The sequence below is a fragment of the Phascolarctos cinereus genome, unplaced genomic scaffold, assembly GCF_003287225.1.
Source record: "Phascolarctos cinereus isolate Bilbo 61053 unplaced genomic scaffold, phaCin_HiC Scaffold_4;HRSCAF=312, whole genome shotgun sequence".
In the NCBI taxonomy this organism is placed as follows: domain Eukaryota; kingdom Metazoa; phylum Chordata; class Mammalia; order Diprotodontia; family Phascolarctidae; genus Phascolarctos; species Phascolarctos cinereus.
Window position 1 is genome coordinate 177,467,483 of NW_027555847.1, and position 13,293 is coordinate 177,480,775.

Here is a 13,293-nt window from a genome sequence, read left to right on the forward strand (position 1 = left end):
TCTTCATTAGCCATTAGGATATCTTGGATCATTATCATCATTCATAATTCATTCATATTTACTTAACTATGAAATGGCTTTTTTCTGACTGACCCCTGTCTCCTGTCCTCTTTCACCCTTCACAAACCAGTTTTTTTAACCTTCATCACACCTTCAGGTCCTCTCCTGGGTTTGCTCCTAATTCTCCAGATTTTGTGTCTCAGCAGCTTTCTTACCCTGGAAAATCCCTCTGTCCTTCGCACTCCTCACTCTGACTGATGAGTTCTTCCTAAACTTCCATTTTGTAGAAGTGCTCAAGCAGCCATGTTCCTTCTTCTTTCCCTCTTCTGCTTGCTCTCCTCTTGACTCTCCAGACTTTTCCATATCCCAGCAGCCTTTTTCTACTGGAATTCATGTTTATCACTCTATCCATAATGCCATGTTACTGCTCTTTTGTTCTGTGTCCCCTTCCAGGTCCATCTGAAGTTCTACCAATAAGATGAAAGGCAACAGAAATAAATGTAGAGTTCTACCTGGATCTGCAAGTTTTAATGTACAGCAAGGAATGTATGAATTAGTAGTAACACATAGTTATATTAATAGAGTTATAGTGTTCAAAATAAGTATGATGATAACCCAAGTTATCTAAGTATTCTGTCCTAGTCAGACTGTCTGGAATATTTGTTGGTTCTGGGTCCATATTTTAGGAAGCCATTAACAAACCAGAATGTGACCAGAAAAGAACAACCGCTAGGTGGCACAGTGGATAGAGTGCCAGGCCTACAATTAGGAAGACTTGAGTTCAAATTTGTCCTTAACTTACTTTTGCTTCAGCTTCCTCATCTGTAAAATGGGATTAATAATAATAGCACCTACCTCCCCTGAGAGGTATCTTTTTGAGGATCAAATGAGATAATAATTGTAAAACACTTAGCATAGTTCCTGACACCTAGTACGTGCTGTATAATAAATGTTAACTATTATTTGTTATTATTATTAATCATGTTATATAAGCATCAGTTGAAGAAACGGAGGCTATTAGTCTTGAAAAAAGAAGATTGAGGGGTGACATAGTAGTGTTTTTGAAAAACTATCATATGTAAGACATATGAATCACATTCTCTTTGATACTTGGTAACAGAACCAGTAGTGATGGTTCCACAACCAGAAATTGTCCAGAAGTAGAAGAAACTTCCTACTAAAGCTGTAGAAGGAAATGGGCTCTCCATCCCTGGAGGTCTTCAAGTGGAAGTTGGATGGCCACTTGTTGGGGCTGTTTTGGAGGGAATTACTCAATTTGAAATCAATGTCTTCTGAAGCCTTTTCTAACTCTGAGGTCCTATGGTTCAGGGAGAATCATTCAACTGAGTTATCTTAGGGGAAATGGGCCAACCAAGCAAATTAAAATGGGGGAGATTATATTTCCAACCCCCAACTCCCAATCCCAAGATGACAGTAACATCCATTGAAATACAACTGACAAAATTGCTTTATTGTTAGTTTTTTAGTAGCTTAGAAAGCTTTTCAGGTCATGGATCCCAGGCTATGGTACTTACCGCATTAACTGAGTGCTAGAGTATATGTTACTAATCAGGCCTCAGTGCATTCTCAGACATTACAGATCACTTGCCAACACATGTCCTAGAGAAGTGTGCTCTGTATGGTTTTGTGGGGAATACTATGTCTCTTCCTCTGCTGTTCCTTCTTCTGTTTCGTCTTACATCAGCAGACATGTAAATAGGCTGCATGATTTTTAAAATATTTCATAAATGATTGATGGAGGCCTGAAAGAGTTTTTTTAATTGTTGTTGTTGTTGTCATCATTATTTTGTTTTTTTGTTTCATCTGTGCCTTCTAATTGCATGTGACTCATCTAGGCCCATGTTAGAGCCATTAGCCTCCAGCACCCATATATAATGATGTCATGCATTATTTTATAGTGTCATAGAATAGATGTCATAGCATATTTCATAGCACATTTACTGTGCATTGGCAAAACTACAGGTACAATGGTTTAACCCATAATGAATATGCAAAAATATTTATGAAAGACTATCAGAATGTTCATTTGAATAAATAATTGTTAACTTGGGGAAAATCAGGGAAAAAAAGTAAAAGTGAGAAGATAGATATGAAATGCTGTTTTTTATCCTTCATTTTTCAAAGAGGACCAATGACATCATGGGGTGATGTCTTGACTTGCTTATTAATTGGATTGAAGTGAGTCAGAGCTATGCGAAGTCATCAGTCTTCTGAGTCATTGAAGTCTAGTGGCAGAACAAAAGTCAAGGTGACTGGCCATGGCCCAGGATACAGTGGATGACCTTGGAGTCTTTGATATTTAACCAAGCTCTAGGCACTCCATAGCTCCTGTTTCAGCTTTCTTCATGGCCATTAGAACAAATTGTTCTCATCTGCCCATTTCACTGAGGGAAGTCATGTGCTTGGGGTAGACATCCCTCTAACTTACTGACAAATTTGAGGGATGCCTGCAAGTTATCCTCAATCTGGTTCAGCCCATCTGCCAAGATGATTTTACCAGGAGCCACAAGTAAGAGTTGGGTGAAGGTGACACCAAAAGTGGACCAGTAGCTCTGAAAAGGGCATGGCAACCCTCACACCAGAGGTTCTAGTCCTCCCTGAACACCCCATATACTCCAGAATTTTATCTAATCATATTTAGATCTGATGATCCAATTTGCACATTTGGCCTCCCCCAATTTTTTTTTCTTTTAAATTTTCCTAATGGTTTGTTAGGAAAGTTGTTCTCTGACATGTCCTATTAATTCATGGGACCATAGATTTAGAACTCTAATGAACCTCAGAGATTATTTAGTACAGCCTCCTAATTTTATAGATGAGGAAACCAAGACTCATGAAGATTAAATGACTTGGCCAAAATCACAGGGCATTAAATTGTTGAGCTAGGATTTGAATCCAGGTTTTTTTTCCCCCCTCCAAATTCAGTTCTCTTATTTCTAATACCACACTACTTCTCATTTAACTTAAAAAATGCTGTGATTTCCTTGACCACTTCTGCATCCATAAAGCATGTGATTATTTGCAATGATTTCTTTCTGAAGGCAAGGAAATCATTTTGAGTTGTGCCAAAGCACAGCTTCTAGCTTCTAGCATTATTTGCTCAGGGATGTCTTTCAGGTCCAGAAGAAGAAATGTACTAGAGACATAAGGGGCCTCTCTACTTTGCAGCAATTCCTTTACTCTTTCCCTAACATAAATGGTATGGCTTCTGTGGAGCTCAGTGTGATCTTAGCTGTGATAGAACAACTATATTATAAACACCTGGGCACACTTTTTTTTTTTACTTAGACAACATGGGTTCTCAATGTACCATGTGAGGTATTGGCAAATGTACAAAAGAAATTGAAGTTGGGAAGACTAAATGGACTTAATTAAATTTAGAAAGGAGAAACACATTCTAAGGGTTATCCAATTGTAAAGGCACTCAGTGATCTATTGTTAATATATTGTAACAAGGGGGAAGATTCAAAAAAGCATAAAAAAGATTGCAGATAACAAAATTAACAAAAAAAGGTAACTGATGAAATAGTAGTAACAGCTAACCCATATGCCTGCCACTTCATTTCTAGAAAAGCTTTATGAGAATTATCTCTGCATAAATTGAGGATATCCTTGATTTAAAAATAAATAAATGAAGCTGGCTTTTTCAGATTATTTCTATAGCTAATCACATACCACATAATTGGTAGAGGTGGATGTAGATAACAAATTCTCACTGTCTGTTGTTCTTTGATTAAAAAACAAAACAAAACAACTATTTGACCCTCTAACCCTTATGTCAGAGATTCTTACAACAAGAAGGCCCTTTGTTCTTTTTATAGGATTTTTTACTTCTTTGGCTCATAGCCTTATCTGGAAAATCAATACCTGACATCATCCAGTATGCTAATATCCTGGGAAACACCCATTTACCAAAAAGTAGAGGAGAAAAGTTTTATTTAAATACAAGAGAACATTAAAAAAAATGGAACATGTCAGATTTGGAGTCAAATGACTTGAGCTCAAATTATGGTTCCATGGGTTTGTAACTGTATAACCTTGGACAAATCATGTAATATCCTTGGGACTCAATTTTCTCACCTTCAAATAAAGGGGGTTCAACTAGATGACCCTCAAAGTTCCTTTTAGCTTTAGATCTATGGTCTTATGAGATTAATGTGAACCTTCTAATAAGGGACCCTATTCTAAAGCTTTATGTAAATTCCCAGGCAGTGGTAGTGTGAGGTAGGCAGGTTATTCTTCCTCAGTAACTCACTACTGTTCTCAGTAGCTGTCACCAGCCATTGCTCTTCATCCTAGAACTGGCCCTGCTAGAATTCTTGTCTTCTAGCAGATGATCTAAGGGAGTTATATTCCAACCTGGTCCTCCAGTTCTTCAAAACCCCAAGTAAGCGTCACCAGAGGTCACTCTCCAGCATGGCATCCTTTATTATACCTCTCAAAATGTGACGAGGGCAACTCTCCAGAACAGCTTGTTCCTTCAGCTCTTCTCCAGGACTCCCAGCAGGTGATGGCTGGACATAGTTCGCTGTCCTAAACTGTCTTGCAATTCTACATTCCTCCCCGTAGTTATCACTAGCCTTTGCTTTGTACTGCAGCCCTTTTTGTGGTTCCTTGCTTTTGTTGTTGAGTTGTTTCAGTCGTTTTATGACCCCATTTGGGGTTTTCTTGGCAAAGATATTGGAGTGGTTTGCCATTTCCTTCTCTAGCTCATTTTACAGATAAGGAAACTGAGGCAGAGTTAAGTGACTTGCTCAGAGTCACACAGCTTGCAAGTGTCTGCGGCCAGATTTGAACTGAGGAAGATGAGTCTTCCTGATTCCAAGCCCAGTGCTCTATCCACTGTGCCACCTAGCTATGGATCCTTTGGCTTCCCTTAATCAGCTCACATTTATTAAATGTTAGGCCTTGTACTATGTGCTAGAACGGGCAGAGGCAGAGAAGGAAAGCAACAAGCATTTATTAAGCACCTTTAGTATGCTAGGTGCTTTATGAATATTATCTCATTTGATCCTCACAACAATCCTAAGAGGCAGATACTATTATTATACGTTTGAAAAAATTAAGATAGAGGTCAAGGGACTTAACCAGATTCACATAGCTAGAAAGTGTCCAAGGCTGGATTTGAACTCTATTCTTCCTGACTTTATCCACTTTGTGCTGGAGACACAAAGATAAAAATATTTCCTGTCCCAAAATATCTTATAGTCGATGAGGTAGTTGACACACACACACGTGTGTGTGCGTGTGTTTGTGTATATACATATATGTATATCTTTATATATATACTACTATACTACAGTATATCTATATCTCAGTAAATATTTATTAAGCACCTACTATGTTCTAGGCACTGAGCAAAGCTCTGGGGATACAAAGACAGTCTCTGCTCTCAAGGAACTGACAATCTAATGAGGGAGACAGCATGCAAATGAGTTTATAAAAAGCAAAGTATATACAGGACAAATAAGAAATAATTCAACAGAGAGAAGGCACTGGAATTGATAGGGGTTGAGGGAGGCTCCCTGTAGAAGGTGGGGTTTTAGTTGCGATTTAAAGGAAGTCAGAGAGGTCAGGAGTTGGTATGGAGGAAGGAGAGTGTTCCAGGCAAGTGAGATGGCCAGAGAGAATGCCTGGAGCCAAGAGATGGAGTGTCTTGTTTGCGGAAGGCCCAGGAGGCTATAATTTCAAGTAATTTCAGAAGTGCATGCTAGTAGCTGAAAAGATCTGGAAAGATCTCATTGGTAATCTTTTTGACTTAACAAAAAGTTTTTACCTTTCCTAACCAATATTTTCCTGTTGTTTGGTACAGTGTTCATCACCACAGAAAGAAATTTTCTGAAGTTTCCCCTGTATGGAATAAGAATCATTTTCCTCTGCCTTGTAGCTCTAGTGATGTGGAACCAGATGAGTGACTTCTCCCTAAGGCTATTCCCCTTTGTTACCTACCAGTCCTGCCAAACTGTGACCTGACAAAACAAAAGCTTGTTCAGGGAAGTTTCTGTTCCACTCAATCTTCAAGAGAATTCTTGTCAGCAAATCTGGGTTCAGATATTGTGACTATCAGTCTTCAAATCAGAGAATAAAAAGAATTTCAGAAGGAAGTACAACAGGCAGTTTTATTACTATCATATTAAATTTAATACGCACTTGAAAAAACAAACTATGCAAGTTTATAGTTTTGTATACAATCCTCCTTTTGTTGTTTGTTTATTGGAATGTTGTTGATGATTAAGTTTATAATTAAAAAGAAGAAGTTTTAAATGTTCATTCTTTCTCTGATATCTAAATAATATATGTGAAGTGCTTTGCAAATCTTAAAGGACTATATAGATGTTAGTCGTTTTTGTTGTTTTTATCATTAGGTATCCTCTTCTTGGCCAGATACTTCTGACTTGTTCAGAGCTGATAAATCACCCTAATTTCTCTCTCATGTTAAAGAATCTCTCCTAAGCAACTGTGTGGGATTATTTAGATTATTCAAAGCTATCAGTGGTCTTGTTTAGTAATCATTCCTACTTAAGGGTATGGGGAAAACTGTGTACTTTCCAAAATGTGTCTCTTCAAAGGACACCCTTCATTTTTTTTTTAGTGAGGCAACTGGGGTTAAGTGACTTGCCCATGGTCACACAGCTAGGAAGTATTATGTGTCTGAGGTGGGATTTGAACTCAGGTCCTCCTGACTCCAGGGCTGGTGCTCTGTCCACTGCACTACCTAGCTGCCCCATACCCTTCATTTTTGATAGGACAAAAGCCTAATATGTAATTTTGTTTCAAAGAATGAAATGCAGCCTTCAAGTTGAGATACACATATATAATTCTGAGAGGGCTTTTTCTTTTAAATTCATTTTTATTTTACTTTTTATTTTACATCTGATATATTTCTCACTGTATCCTTCTCTCTTTCCCTTCCCAGAAAGCCATCACTTGTGATTACAACAACAAAATTAAAGAAAAGGAGGAGGAAGATGAACAAAAATCCAGCCAAACTGTAATCAATACCTCAAAGAAACCTGTTATTATATTTAATATTTTCACTCCTGTGGACCTTTGTCACCATCTTTGGAAAGGAATAGCTGGAGGCATCTTCTCTTATCTCTTCTTTGGGACCAAACTTAGTTTTTATGATTTTGTAGCATTCATTTTGTATTATTTTGTGGTTGTTGTTATTTCCACTTACTTTGTTGTAGTCACTGTATATAATGTTTTTTTTTTTCTGGTTCTACTCACTTTACTTTTCATCAGTTAACTAAATCTTTCCATGTTTTTCTGTATTGATCATGCTTATAGTCACAGCACAGTAATATTCTATTACATTTAGAAGATAACTTTCCTGGTGAACCACTGAGTTTCAGCATCAAAGAAGGTATCAAACAGGTGTTTTCCAGTGTGACAGAGGATGCCCTCAACAATGACCAAATGGAAAAGAGATTTTTTGATCACTATCAAGGTTCTCCAGATGCTCCTGTTTGTGGATGACACTGATGATGGCATCAAACTTCACAACACTACAGAACCACTCCAAAGAGCTCATCACTTAAATAAGATCAACCTAGCCATCCGTACAAGGTGAAAAAGGTCAACAACAAGGTGAATACAGAAAAATTGCCCATGCAATAAGAAACAACCCATTGAATTAGTAACATAAATCTAGGGCAAGGAGTTAAAAAAAGTTATTAAAAAAGCTAGACATAGAAATGAATGAATAGGAGAAGAATGCATCAAATCAAATTTAGGAAATTTGGGAGGGTTTTTGATGATCTCAAGTTATTGGCTGTTACAAGAACCCACATCTTTCACACAAACATACTTCTAGTGATGCCACATGGCAACAGATAATGGAATACATGATCTAGACAGAATCAGAATTGTAGATGATGTAAAGGGCAGTGGAAAGCCACACTTACCTCTTTACAGTCACTTCCCTCATCATGTTCAATCCACTGGCATTTTCCTGTCGATTTCTGTCTCTGCAATACATCTCACATACACTCACTCTTCTCTCCTCCTATTCCCACTCAGTTCAGACTTCCTGACTGAACTATTGCTCTAACTTCCTATCTGGTCTCCTTCCTTCTATCTCGTCCCTCCTTTCCAACTCATCTTTTACACAGCTGTCGAAGTGGTATTCTTAAAGCACGAGGATGATTAGATCTTGTATGACTGTGCTCAAAAAGTTCCCTTGGCTTCCTGTTGCTTCTAGGATAAAACACAAGTTCATCACTGAGTATTTGAACTCTTCACAATCTGTTTCCAACCTAGCTTTCTAGGTTTATCACATTTTACTCCCCTACCTGGCAGCCAAATTAGCCTACTTGTTCCTACCTTGTTAATAGGCTGTTCCTCATCTGGGAATGTACTTTCAGTGGTGTGCTGGTAAATGTTTGACAACTGTCTCCTCCTGACCCCAACCCCAAATGTACTCATAATATGTTTTCTGTGTATTATTAACATTTCTCCATTACTTTAAGACTAGACAATCAACAAACCAATAGATCAAGTCCTCATTTATAGCATTTGTCTACATTTGAGGTGTAAATGCTTCCACTGAAAAGTTAACAGTCAGCTTTCCAGTGGGTTCAAGCTGACTTTTCATTTACATCAAAGCTCAGATTCTGCACCCCTCCAAGCTGCTAGTGTCTCTCTCCCAAATATTTTTTTTTACATGTTTAGCATTTAACACAATGCCTGGTATGTAATAATCACTTAATAAATGCAATAAATTGGCAATATTTTGTGCATAATTAAAAAAAATGTGTACATATTATTTCTCCTAATAGAATAAGAGCTTCTTGAGGGCAGGTGCTATATCATGGAAATAAAGATAAAGCATTTATTAAGCACTTAGTATATTCTGGGTCCTGTTCTAAGTTCTGGGGATGCAAATTGTTGTTGTTTGTTCTTCATTCTCAAAAAGGACCATGACGTCAGGGAGATGATGCCATGACACGCATGACATGACATGTCATGAAGTGAACTGCATTTGAATTAGAGAGGGCTGTGCAAAGTCACCAGCCTCACTTTCTCCTCCAGAGCCATCTGGGTCCAGTGGCAAGATATACCTCAGGAGGGAATACAAATGCGAAGGAAATGAAAGATAGTCCCTGCCCTCAAGGAGCTTACATTCTAATGGGGGGTGGGGGAGCCACACACAAAAGGGAACTGGACAGGAGGTGGCTGCAAAGTGAGAAAGTGGTCCATAAAGGAGGAGGCTGAATGGGATTAGAAGTGAAATCAGCAGCAAATTGAGAGGATATCCACAATAGTGCAATCATGAAGCCATCAGTTGAGAATCACAGCAAGATTCAAGAGATTCTTGTCCATTTCAAATTAGAAAATTGGCTTTGAAATAGGACACAAAGGGTCAGGAGAAGCAGGTATTTTTCTGGATGAAGCAAGATTCCTCAAGAGCACTTTGAGGCCTGGTATTATTAAACATCTTTATAAATTATCCAGAAGATAGAGCTCAATGTGAATCTCCATGTTTGTAGATGACAACAAACTTTTTTTTTGTCACAAAAAACTAAGCTAGCAGGAGCAGACTATAGGAATATTTTATGAATTTGTGTGGGAAGTATTTCTAGACAGACAAATGGAACATGGTGCATTTAGGGATACCAATTATAGATATAAATGCAAGGCTCTTAGCTATTGGTTATAATTAAAGAAAAGCACCCCAACTTTCTGGTTTGGCCTTTTGTCCTCAAAGAGCAGTATATTCTTTAGTATGACAAAGAAGGTATTAAAACACAAAATATTGTGTGTGTGTATATGTGTGTGTGTGTGTGTGTGGTGTATGTGTGTGTGTGTATGTTTTAACCAGATTGTGATTTCACAGGTACAAGGAACTCCCCATGAGGAAACTGTCTACTAATACAGTTCTGCTTCTACTCTACCCTTTTCATTGTCTTAGAGACTGTTAGAGACTTGCCTGGGGCCATTGTGAAATGCAGTGACTTGCTTAAGATCACCTGGACAGTATGTTTCAGAGGCAGAATTTGAACCCAGGCCATCCCCCAGGGGTGGGGAACTTGTGGCCTCAAGGCCACTTGTGGCCCTCTAGGACCTCAAGTGCAGTCCTTTGACTGAATCCAAACTTGGGCAGAACAAATTCTGAGAGAACAAATACTTTTCTTAAGGGCATTTGTTCTGTGAAATTTGCACTTGAGGTCCTAGAGGGCCACAAGTGGCCTTGAGGCCGCAGGTTCTCCACCCCTGCTCTAGGCACTATATTATAATGCCTCTTAACATTGTCATCCCATTATGTAAAGCCATGTTACATCATACCTTAACAATTATGTGTGGAACCTCAAAAAAGCTGTGATAGAAAAGGCCCCTTCAAAGGCAACTAGAGAGTAAATAGGGATGACGGAGTTGCCTTGTGAGGATACACTAACTAGACAGAGGAATCTTTGGTCTACTTTAAGATAGGATATAATCAAAATGTGGAAAACTAAGAACGGCATCAATGAAGTGAGCATGGACTTGTTCACCAAATCTTGAAATACCAAGAAAAAAAAGATGAGACTTGTAAACATGGGTGAAGAAAATTTATGACAAATACAAGGAAGCTCTAGGTGTTGCAGGGGATAGAGTGCTGGACCTGGGGCCAGGAAGAATTGGGTTCAAATTTGGCCTCAGACACTTACTAGCTGTGTGACCCTAGGCAAGTTTGCCTCAGTTTCCTGATCTGTAAAATGAGCTGGAGAAAGAAATGGCAAACCATTCCAGTATCTTTGCCAAGAAAACCCCAAATGGGGTCATGAAGAATTGGACACTACTGAATGACAACAAACTTCTTGCAATAGGTAATGCACTTGTGGAATTCATGTCCATAACAGCTGGTGTAGTCAGGAACCATAAGTGGATTCTGAAAGGTTTTTGCTTAGTAAATGGTAGATGTCTGACAGATGCAATTCATTTCAATTCACTTAACTGAATTTGTCCATTAATAAATAACAGAACCACGATTGACTTCTAAGAAAGTTGGACTAATGCAAGAGACTGAGACTTGTGAATAACTTGAGTTTGGGAGCTCTGAGTTCATGGGCTAAAGCTGATGGGAGGTCTGTACTGAGTGTTGCACCAGTATGGTGAGCCCCTGGAAGGAGGGGGCCACCAGGATATCTAAGGAAGGTCAAACTGACACAGGTCAGAAACAGAGCAGCTCAAAACTTCTGTGCCAACCAGCATTAATCAGACCCTTGAAAGGTTGTTGCATTTCCAGACTGTGAGAAATAGTGAGATCCAATGGAAGAAAAGAAGAGAAAAAAGAGAAGGAAGCAAAAGGAGGGAAGGGAAGGAAGGAATGAAGCTGGACTATAATACTGATGTCAGAGAGGATAGTCATGACCTTCTACAATACAGTCCTTAGAACCACTGTTGGCAATAGAATGTTGGATTGGTTAGACAACAAATAACACCCAGTATAGAGACTTTTAGCTTCCCATGTAGACTTTGAAAACAGAATACCAAATAATTGAGAACAATGTAAGGTTCACAATTGTTAAAGAGTCATTTTGGTATCTTTCTTCTGCTAGATTTTAGAGGTAGAGATCCTTGAGGGTAAGCTTGGTGGCTTTATACTTCTTTGCAACCTGCCAATGCCAAGTTTTGTATGTAATAAATACTCATTATGTATTTGTGGGGTTTTATTTTGTTTTGGTTAAGAATCAGGTGAAATAGATTGCCCATAGACTTTGATATCTTATGACATTATTCTTTTACAACTGTTAACAACATCTGGTTAGAGAAGCTGAGGGACCTAAAAACCAACTTAGGCCAATATCAAAGAATGAATAGGCTTTCTGCTAATCAGGTAAATATTATTGCCATGAGTGAAACATGATTGAGGCAGCTTATCAGACAGAAATTTTAACTACATTCAGAAAATGTCAGGTTTTTAACATAAGCAGCTAATTAGGAATCATCTTCAAGCTCAGTGAGAGGTCCCAGGGCAATAACCAAATCAAATATCACCAGCTGTTGAGGGAAATTAAAGGCAAAATGTGTTGATTTACTGGGGGAGTATAAAGCATTAAGCATTACAAAGGTACAGGGTCAAGGAGTGAGGGGGAACCTGGGGTTAAATTTGAGCTTGAGATTCTTGTAGTTAAGGAGATAACTTCCCTTCTGGTCATGGGTGACAGAGACTATGGGGAAGGATAATTTTTAATGACTATGCTGTTGGTAACTATATGAAATTGCATAGGGGAAATGTAAATCTAAGAACGCATGCTCGAATACCAATCTGCTACTGTCTATATGACTTTGGACAAGTCATTTAAACTCCATGAGACTCAATTTCATCATGTGTAACATGAAGAGGTTAGACCAAATGATCTCAGAGGTCCTTTCCACCTCTAAATCTTATAGCTGTTGATCAAACACACTGTACTCTGTGATGAGAGATACTAAGACAGGTGTCAGTCAATAAATGAGAACCTTCTAAGTGCTGGGTATGGTGTCAAACACTAGGGATATAGAAAGAAGCAAAAGACAGTCCCTGCCCTCAAGGAACTTGTAATCTAATGGGGAAGACAACAAGCAAACCACAGATACACAAACAAGATATATGTAGGGAAAATAGGAAACAATGAAGAGGAAAACACTAGAATTAAAAGGGATTGAAAAATATATATGATTTCAGTTGGACTTAAAGGAAGCCAGAGAAGCCAGGAGGAGCAGATGAGGAGGGTCATCATTCTAGGCATGGGAACAGCCAGAGAAAATGCTTGGAGCCAAGAGATGGGTTTGATTGAGGTGTGTGAATTCAACTAAGACTAGGGTGAAAAAAACCTAGGTGTAGGAAGAACCCTGCTGAAGGTGGGGGAGTTGGACAGTCCCCATAGGTGTTGTCCTATGGGGTTATGATTCTCCCATTCCAAATGCTATAATTCATTTGCTTCAGGGAATAAATTAGGGGAAATGTGATGGGCATGAGGTATTGCATTCTCACACACCCTTGACATTACTGCTGTTTAGGCTGCCATCTTGGTAGCAGGAGCAGAAAGATTTTAGAGAGACAGTATGGCATAGTAACAGTGCTGGTCTTGGGATAAGGAAACCTGAGTTCAAGTACCATCTGACATTTCCTAACTTTGTAACTATGAGCAAGTCACAGTTTTCACATTTTTAAAATGGGGGTAATAGTACATCTAGGACTTGTCTCTCTGGTCTTTTATGAGGCTCAAACAAGACTGCAAAATATTTTGTGAACTGTATGTGTCATTTATAAAGATACAGCATGGGTATGAGAATAACAACCTTGTC

The 13,293-nt window shown here is 38.6% G+C and overlaps 1 protein-coding gene across 1 annotated transcript in view; it reads left to right on the forward strand.

Moving 5' to 3' along the window:
* LOC110218798 (uncharacterized) overlaps window positions 1–8,740 on the forward strand; it is a 99,151-nt gene extending 90,411 nt beyond the window's left edge. Inside the window, exon 4 of the transcript XR_013486004.1 lies at window positions 6,938–8,740. The gene's annotated coding sequence lies outside the window, so the exon portion shown is untranslated. The remainder of the gene's footprint in view (window positions 1–6,937) is intronic.
* Window positions 8,741–13,293: the final 4,553 nt, after the last annotated feature.